General features: G+C 55.7%; 1 protein-coding gene across 3 annotated transcripts in view; it reads left to right on the top strand.

Moving 5' to 3' along the window:
* The first annotated feature begins 1091 nt into the window (after window positions 1–1091).
* SLC45A4 (solute carrier family 45 member 4) overlaps window positions 1092–8906 on the top strand; it is a 73591-nt gene continuing 65776 nt past the window's right edge. For 2 of the 3 annotated variants that reach the window (XM_082858502.1, XM_082858500.1), the window contains exon 1: window positions 1847–2023. The gene's annotated coding sequence lies outside the window, so the exon portion shown is untranslated. Of the gene's footprint in view, window positions 1111–1846; window positions 2024–8906 lie in introns of those variants that run through there. The other variant, XM_082858501.1, reaches the window with a different exon arrangement.

The raw sequence follows: 8906 nt of genomic DNA, 5'->3' as shown, positions 1-8906 counted from the left end.
GCTGGCACACAGGACAGGTGGAGTTCTTCTGCCTCCATCCTCTGGCCGTAAGAGCCAAAACCCAACAGGGCAGGTCAATAGATAGTTATGAGCACTCACAATGTGTCAGGGGCCACTTTGGGCTCTTTATATATACACTCCTGATGTTCTTAGTAACCCCTCATTGAAGTATCACATATACACGGAAAAGCACACACATGATGAATGTGCAGCTGGAGAACATTTCATAAACAGAACACATCCATGTAACCAGCACCCAGATCAAGAAACAGAACCTCACCAGCACCCCAGACACTCCCTCTGTGTCCTGGCTCTGGCACTCCCTCCTCCAAGATTAATCACTATCCTGATTTCTACCACCATTTATACATTTCTACCAATTTATCTACATGGAATTCTGCATGCTTTAGGGTCTGGCTTTTTTTCCCCCTCAAAATCATGTGTGAGAGTCATCCACATTGTTGTATGTAGTAACAGATTATTCATTGTCATCGCATTATGTGAATATATCACAATTTATGTATCCATTCTATGGTTGATAGGCATTTGGGTAACTTCCACTTTCTGGCTATTACAAACAGTGCTGCTATGAACAGAAAAAGGCTCATATAAGATAAGCATCTAGGAGGTCATAGGGTTTACATAGAATCCAGTACTTCTAAACAGATTTCCAAGATGGCTGCATCACTTTGCAGCCCCACTAAGTGGGGTATGAGAGTTCCAGTTGCTCCACTTCCCTGTCAACACTTCATATTATCAGATTCCCCCATTTTTACTGCTCCGGAGGCTGGGCAGTGCACTCTTTATGTCTCAATCCCTTCAGCAACCCCATGAGATGGATTTTATGATCTCTATATTACAGATGAGGACACCCAGGCTCTGAGAGGTGAAGTAATTTCTCCAAAGCCACTTAAACCCTGGCATGGGTGCAGGGCTGTCTGACCTCAGCCCATTATATCATCTGTTTCACTGTTTATCAAGCTGCCTTCCCCGACCTTGTCCCCAGGAGTTCCCATTAGCCCCATCCCAGGGATTACAGCCACTCTGCTTGCTGGCTGATACTGGATCGGTGCCGTGCCATGAGTCAGGCTGCGGAGTGGAAGGCCCCAGGTCCGGGGTCCTCCCCAGCTCTCCGGGGCGCTCATCGACTGGAAGGGGCAGGGGGTGGGGAGGGGGGTGCACTGAGCCTGGGAGATGGGGGTGGTGCGGGGAGGGGGAGATGTATCAGGGCGAGGTAGGGACAACCGAGTGGAGGGTAAGAGGAGGGTGTTTGCCGTCGCACCTGGCGGCGGAGCCCACCCTTCCCATCAAGGGCTGGGGGCGGGGGCTGGGCTGGGAGGAGGGAGTTTGCAGAGGGCTAGGCTGGTGGCGGGCCAAGGGGCTCTCCAGGCCCCTCTGCGAGGAGGGCGTTTGGGGAGAGGGAGGAGCGGGGTGAACGGGAGAGACGGGGGTTGCAGGTTCTCCCTCCCGCGGCTACCGAGAGGCACGCAGCCGGGGTCGGGGGTCAGGGCTCCTGGTTAGGGTCTGGTGCTCAAGCTTCGAGGAGCGGGGGTTGGGGGGGTAGGCACGGCAGCCCCTACCCCGAGGCCGGAGGCTGGATGCGGCCAGGGGCGGGGCCGGTCCAGGGGCGGGGCCTCGGCAGGCGGGGCGGGGCAGAGCAGTGGGCGGGGTGCACGGAGACCAATCGGCGCGCACGATGCGAGCCCCGCCCTGACCCCCGCGGCGGCTGCTGCATAGTCATGAGCGCAGGCCGGCGCTGCGTCAGCGGAAGCGGCGCGCGGCGGCTGTTTCCGACCTGATAAAGCGGCGTTGTCCCCGCGCGCCGGCCACAGTCTCGCAAGCGCTCCTTCTGACCCCGGGTCTATCGCTGACTGACCGCCTGCCCGGCCGGCCGGCCGAGGAGCAGCCGCCACCGGGTCCCGCCGCCGCCGCCCCCGGAGCGCCGCAACCCCGCCGCCACTGCCCGGCCCGGCCCGGCCGCCCCGCCGCGCCGCCGCCCCGCGGCCCCGGCCGGAGGAGACAGGTGAGCGGCCGGGCAGCCGCCCCCTACCCCACACCTGGGCACCCGGCACCTGCTGCTTCCCATGTCCACCCCACCCCCGCGCGGCCTCGAGCTCCGGGTCCCGCTCCCGACCCTCCTCGGCATCTCTTCCCCGGGGAGGGTGCTCCCACGCCATGGCCGGGAGCCTTCTCCCGCCCGGACACCCGCCCCTGTCCTTGGCCCTCTCCCTTCTCCCCGACTGCACCTGCCCGTCCTCGTCTTCGTCCCCCCAGCCTCCTGGAACATCCCGGGCCCCTCGCCGCGGTGTGCACCTTCCCATGGACCCTGTCCTGGTCGCATCCCTCAGCGTCCCCCACCCCTGTCTTCTCGGGTTACTCTACCCGGAGGAAGCCTGGCGCCTCGCCCCCTAGGTCCCGACCCTTCCCTGCGCCCTCGGTTTGATGTCGCCAACTTCTGAGAGTTCAGCCTCTGTCCCCTTTGCCTGAACCCCTCCTGCCCCCAGCACACGCACGCCCTCAGCACGCCTAGCCGGGCTTCCACACTTGGAACTCCGAGCTGACCCCCGGGGCTGTGCCTGTGTTTTTGTCTTATCTGCACTGTCCTCTGGTCTGTCCCTTTGAAGACACCTCTATTTCCCGCAGCCAAGCTGTGCCTGGAGGAGAGGGGCCAGTGCCTCGGTGCATCCAGGTCCAGAGCCCCTGCCCTGCAGAAGTCCCGGCACATTTATCTGCATCTCTGCACCGCTTTCCCTTTCCCTCCTGCCTCGCCCTCCTAGAGCTCTTGAACTTAACCCATTCCTCCCCAAGGTGTGTTGCTCTTGACTGGGCTCCGGGGGAACACATTCCAGCAAAGGGCTTTTTCAGAGGAGGTATGTCAAAATGGGAGGGGCGGTGGTTTGGAAAAAAAAAGCACAGCCTCCTGATTAACCATTCATAGTGATTCTAGGTGTGTGTTTGTGTGTGTGTGGGGGGACACACACTTGATCTCCTAGGGAGTGTGAGATTTTTTTCCTTTCCAGTGGGGGCACTGATGGGTCAGACTGAGCCAATCAGCCCCATTGGATACCCCAGTTGACTCCCGCAAAAAGGGGCCTTGTCGCTTCTGGTTTGGGGGGCATCTCGTAGCGTAAGGCCTGGGGCGGCAGGAGGGTGTAGGGGATGAGTGATCGAAGCAGCTGTTGTGGGTTCACATGATTGTCCGGATCGAAGCCTGTTTCTCCTGGGAAAACCCAGGCCGATCTTTGCGGCATTACGTTGAGTGAGCCCTGCCCTTCCCTGCACCTCAGCGTCTCAGCTTCTCCCGTCAGTAACGGACAGGTAGGGTTACCCACAGGGGGACTCTTTCATCTCTTCCATTTTGTGCTTGTAGTAGGAGAAAAAGGAAGAATATAAAAAAACTGGAGCATTGGTTTACCGATGAAGTGTACTAAATGGCTGGGCATGAGAAACAGTGACCCCAGCCTCCTTTAAAAAAAAAGCAATAATCTTCTCACTTTGCTGCTAGATCTGAATTATGTATTAAAAGGAGGAGTAAGAGTTTAGTCAGTGCTTGAGAGATCTTGCAGAATCCACTTGAAGGTGGGGAGGTGCAGTGACTGTGGCCTGGAGCCATGTAGGCCCCAGGTGGGAAGACCCAGGCAGACATGAAATGCCAGGGCTTCTGGAGAGAGGGTGGGGAGTAGGTTTTCTTAAAAATCAGGACTTTCAGTCCCATTCAGGCTAATTGTTTTTCATGGGCAGCAGCTGTAAAGGGGAGAAGGGGATCGTTTGAGATACATTTGAAATGCATATGAGGTATTTAGTGTCGGGTGTTGTGTGGACTGGGTGTCCCCCCGGGGAGGCTGCCCAGGGGGCTCTGGGCCTGTGAGAGTTGCCAGCTTCCCTTGCAGAGATGCGTGCTGCAGCCTTGGCCCTTGTCGCATCGTGAAAGCAGAGCAGAGATTGGACTGGGTGATCTCCAAGGCGGCTTGCAGTTTTTAACGTCCTGGGGCCCTCTCTGCCTTCAACTTTGCTTGTTGGAGAGTGGGACGGGGCGGGAGGAGCCTGGGAATGGGACCCTGCCCTCTCGGAGCCGGGAGATCCCGCCCTGCAGGTCTGCAGGGGAGGAGGGGCTGCGGCTGTGGCAGCTCCCCAGCCCCAGTGGAGGAAGGGGGCCCAGGAAGGTATTTTAGCCAGCATTTAGGCTACTTGGTGTTGGATTGGTTTTGTCCGTGTTGTCAGAGGGGCGGGTGGGGAGGAGAGTGGACGGGCTTCCCCGGGGTCTGGGCTTTGCTCTCATTTGCTGCCTGTGGCGCGGGTTGGTCCCCGTCAGTCGTCTGCACCCTCTGCCCTCTCTCACTCGTCCTGTGGGGCCCGGAAGCCCGGACCTGTGTAGCCGGCAGGGGTGGTTCGTGACCTAACAGCCTGGCACGGAGTGAGGGTGACTGGTGAGCGCCGTAGGTGGCAGACAACCCCAAATTGCAGTGCCCTCCTCGGGAACACCCCTGGCAGACCCGTGTCTGTAATTTGCGGAGCCGGAATGCGCTGGAAGCCGTGTTCCCTACTGAGGACGGGCGAGGATGCTGCTCCGCACTAGCTTCCTCTGGTTTCCTAGATTTTTTTTTTTTTTTTTTAATCACAGCAGAATTCCGTTGATGAAGGTGTACTCAGCAAAACCCCATTAGGAGGGCTGCCCCGACTCCAAGCCAGGAGACATGAGAGCCCTTTAGCTCTGCCGAGTGGAAATCTGACCGGAGGGAAAAAGCCTCCCAGATGAAGAGAGGCCACATAGAAAGGAGGGGCGGGAGGGGACCCCCCGAGCAGAGGCTCCCAGGCCGAGGCCAGGCCCGCCACCCCTCCCCCACCCGTGCCTGGACAAGGTCCCCTTGTTTACATCAGCTTAATTATCCCACCAAAATCAATGAACAAGGATCTTTTTAAACATGGAACTTTCAAAATGTGCTTCGAGTGGCTTTTTTTTTTTTTTTAAGGGTATCAAATGCTAACTAAGCCTTTGTGAAATAAGGCACTTCCGCGAACGGGGAGATTGTGGACCTTTTCAATGTGGGTGCAAAGGAGGCTTCCCTGCCCTGTTCACAGCAGTATTCACGGCAGTCATTTCCATCCCGCTGCCACTTGGGCAGTGGTGACATTGCTTTGTGTCGCTGCTCCTTTGGCAAGTGACTTTTAGAGGAGGCATTTTAAGAAGATTAAGACCCACAGGCTTTCGGGGCAACAGCATGATCCCCGCTGTTTCCGTGGCACTAAGTGTTCCTTTTACACCCGGGTCCTGCAGCAGGGCCTGGACACTTGTCGTTCCCACCATAGCCGACGGGGATGTGCTGCCCGGGTGCATGGGCAGTGGGTCTGTCTGGGTCGTTTGTTGAGTGCGCTCATCTTGGGTTAAGTACACTGCTAGCTTTTTGAGAGAGATGATGGGAAAGGAAACAGGTTCCCAAGGTTGGAGAGGTTTCTGAGTTCTCTTTGGCTAGTTTGGAAGCTCACGCAAGACAGAGGTCACCAGGGTCCATAGCAGGGCCCGCAGGGAGCCCCCAATGAGGGCGCACGCTGTGCTGGGCATTTTGCCCCCCAAGTGCAGGGTTGGGGTGCTGGCTGTCCTAAGGTGGGATCCTCCCGCAGCTGGAGGATTTGCAGAGTCTTTTCAAGTTACTGAGCAAGGCTGCCTTGCCCTCACTCCCCCCCACTCTGCTTGGCCCCAAGCCCAGGTGAGGGAAGCTTTGTTCCACCTGGGTCGTTGGTGTTTGCATCCTCCCAAGCCTGTTGAAGGATTTCGCTGGCAGTGAGGAAACCTGCATTCCTGAAGCAGTGCCCGAGAGGTGCTTTATTGTGCCGCCTTGAAAAAGTACTTTCCAACCTGGGATTATGTGGCGCAGCTGGTTTTGAGTTTTTGGAGTTTGCTGGAGGGTCTCTCCTGGGGTTTTGTCTTTAAATCCTGGAGCCAGGTGAACTGGTTGGCAATCAAATTCTTCCCATTTCAAAGAAAGGAAAATCTTGAGTGCAAAATTCATAGCAAACCCTTAATACAGATAAAGAGAGTGCATTTCTGGTCCAGATGTAGTGGTTGCTGTACTTTTACATGCAGATCTCGCTGCACAATTTTAAGCGACCACTTGGATATTGCAAGGCCAGACAACAGTAAATAAGCTCCTCGTTGCCAACGTTTTCGTCACCATTTTAAGGAAACGTATTTATCCAAAAGAGGATGAGTTTGGGTTTGGAAAGAGAAAGGAATATTTTCCCATCAATTATCTTGAGGGGAGGGGTTTGGGATGAACTTGTTTATGCAGAGGGCATGGACGGAGGAGGGGCACCAGCTGAGGGTGTGGAAGGCTGCGCTTTCACCATTGCGATCACCTGTTAAGTTGGGGCTGTTTCAGAGGTATATTGCCTTAAAGCAGAGATCTTCAGACATTTTTGACCCGTTCTGTAAAATAACTTTGAAAAACTATGGGCACCTTTTTAAGTTGACATCTAAACTTTTTCCTTGTTGTTTAAAATAATGAAACGCTCTAATGACTTGAAAGCCTACCATCGCCCTTTGAAAAAAGGAGCAAAGTGTTCTGAACAGTTTTAACATGTGCATCTTCGTTTCTTCCTGAGCTCCTATGTTTGCTCCACTTTCCCTCCCGGATTTTACTCTAAGGCCACGCACTTTGATACTTGAAAGCCTTTTATCGATCATTGTTCAGACTTCTCTGTCCCCAGAGTACACATAAACCGCAATTTAAAACATTTCTGTGATTGTGAGGCTGTGTTAATCCAGAAGAGTTTTTTGTCACTGTAAATATCGTCAGTGCAAAAGTGGTCACAGAAGCAGAAATGTATTGTTGATCTTGATAATTACTGGATGTACAAAATAAAAACATTGGCAGAGCGTGTCTTAAAGAGCTAGCTGGGTTGTGGGGGGAGGGTCCCTTTAAGGTGCCTCAATTAAAGGAATTACCCACCTGTCCTTGATGCCAGTTACACCCCACCACAGGGACTGAGGAAGGGAGAGTGTGAAGGTGACCTTGGTGGAGGGGGAGGGCACTGAGGCTGGGACTTCACCACCGGCCATGTCACAGGCAGTTCAGCGCTGAGGATCTGTGAACTCAGACTCTCCAAGTCACCCACACCTGAGAACCCTGAGAACGCCTTTGCGTTTGCACACATGCCTTAAGGTGCGGTGCTGCTCTGTCACCTTACTGTGCTCGGTGGATGGAGGGGTAGAGTATCTGCCACTACTTCACTAAGTGGTGGCGTCCATGCTGATCCACGTGTACTTGCATATTTGACGGCACGTTTCCTAGATGGACTGTGTTAAAGGGCAGAAGGCAATACAGCTCGTAAGTGTGCGCATTTTGGTTAGTGGCAACGCGTTTTTATTTGGTTGGGTTAAAATTGAAGCCTATGGAATAGTGCTTTGAGTTAAAGAGGTTTCCGTTCGCCCTGCGGGGATCCTGTCAGCTTGCTCTGCCCGGCTCCCTTCTCCGGCTGCAGTGAGTGTGTCTGCAGGGAGGAGAGCGTGCTCTTTGCTGGTCTCCAGGGCGAGGGCCCCTGGGCTGGGGGAGGGCCCCTGGGGGTACAGAGGAGCCTGACAGGTCGGGGTTTGTGGAAATGGGGCCTCTCTCCCTGAGAAGCGGGGTGAGGTTGGTGTTAGTTCCCAAACCTTCCTCCGAGCTGCTTGGAAGTCCTGGGCTGGTGTTCTCTTAGCTAAGCTGGAGATGCTCTCAAAGCATGGACACTTACTGTGTTTAGCCTAAGAGCCAATGAAATTGGATAGGAAAGTAAGTTTAGTAATTAAACAAGGACAGATTGCTCTGCCTTCACGCCCTGAAACAGGAAGTTCTTTGGCTCCAGGGCTGTAGAACGTGGTTGGGGGATAGCCTGTGACCTGTGAGAGATCCTGAGTAGCCAGGGGTCTCTGCTAATTCACGTGGTGGGGAGGAGGGCAAGGCTGCTCGCCCAGCTGTGGACGTTGCTCATGGGGGTCAGCTTCGAGTCCTACCATCTTTTGTCCTCAGATCCAGCTGTTAGCAATCCACTTAGGAATGCTTCACGTTGAATGTGGACAACATGGTTCCTCAGATTGTGAGGCAGAACCTTTGTTTCTAGAGATAAGTGAAGGTGGGGTCATGTTCCAGGGATCCTGGGGTGTATCCAGGTAGCGAGGAGATGGGCCAGGCGGTGCAGCCTCACCCGCCCTGTGGAGGGGGGTTGGGTGAGGAGCCTCCATTGAGCTCTGCGCACAAATCCCAGTTTACACTTGGCATTTTGGGCCTTGATGCTAAAATCAAGGGTTAAGGCCCTTACAACAAGGGCTTAGTTAGAGACAGGCCTGGGCTGCCCACGGGAGATCAGGGTGCCCAGGTGACCCTGCACAGCGGGGTTCAGTATGCATGTTGTGCTGGGGGAACTGGGATACTAGAGTCACCGTTAGTGGCTTTTTAACATCACTTACGTAAAACTGTCGCATTAAAAGCTCGGTGGACAAAAAGCCTCCCCATCAGGCCCTCTGCTGGTTGGAGCTGGGCCTTCCGGGGGCCTCCAGCGCTGCTTCTCCGTCACTCTGGGCGCCCACCGAGGGCAGCTGGGATTTGGAGCCGGGCCTTCCGGGGGCCTCCAGCGCTGCTTCTCCGTCACTCTGGGCGCCCACCGAGGGCAGCTGGGATTTGGAGCCGGGCCTTCCGGGGGCCTCCAGCGCTGCTTCTCCGTCATTCTGGCGCCCACCGAGGGCAGCTGGGATTTGGTGCCGGGCCTTCCGGGGGCCTCCAGCGCTGCTTCTCCGTCACTCTGGCGCCCACCGAGGGCAGCTGGGATTTGGAGCCGGGCCTTCCGGGGGCCGCCAGCGCTGCTTCTCCGTCACTCTGGCGCCCACCGAGGGCAGCTGGGATTTGGAGCCGGGGAGGATTGTGGGGTTGAGGCTG

This window comes from Leucopleurus acutus (assembly GCF_964270905.1).
Source record: "Leucopleurus acutus genome assembly, chromosome: 17".
NCBI classification, from domain to species: Eukaryota; Metazoa; Chordata; class Mammalia; order Artiodactyla; family Delphinidae; genus Leucopleurus; species Leucopleurus acutus.
The sequence above is the reverse complement of the archived record's forward strand: the minus strand, read 5'-3'. Positions and strand labels throughout refer to the sequence as shown.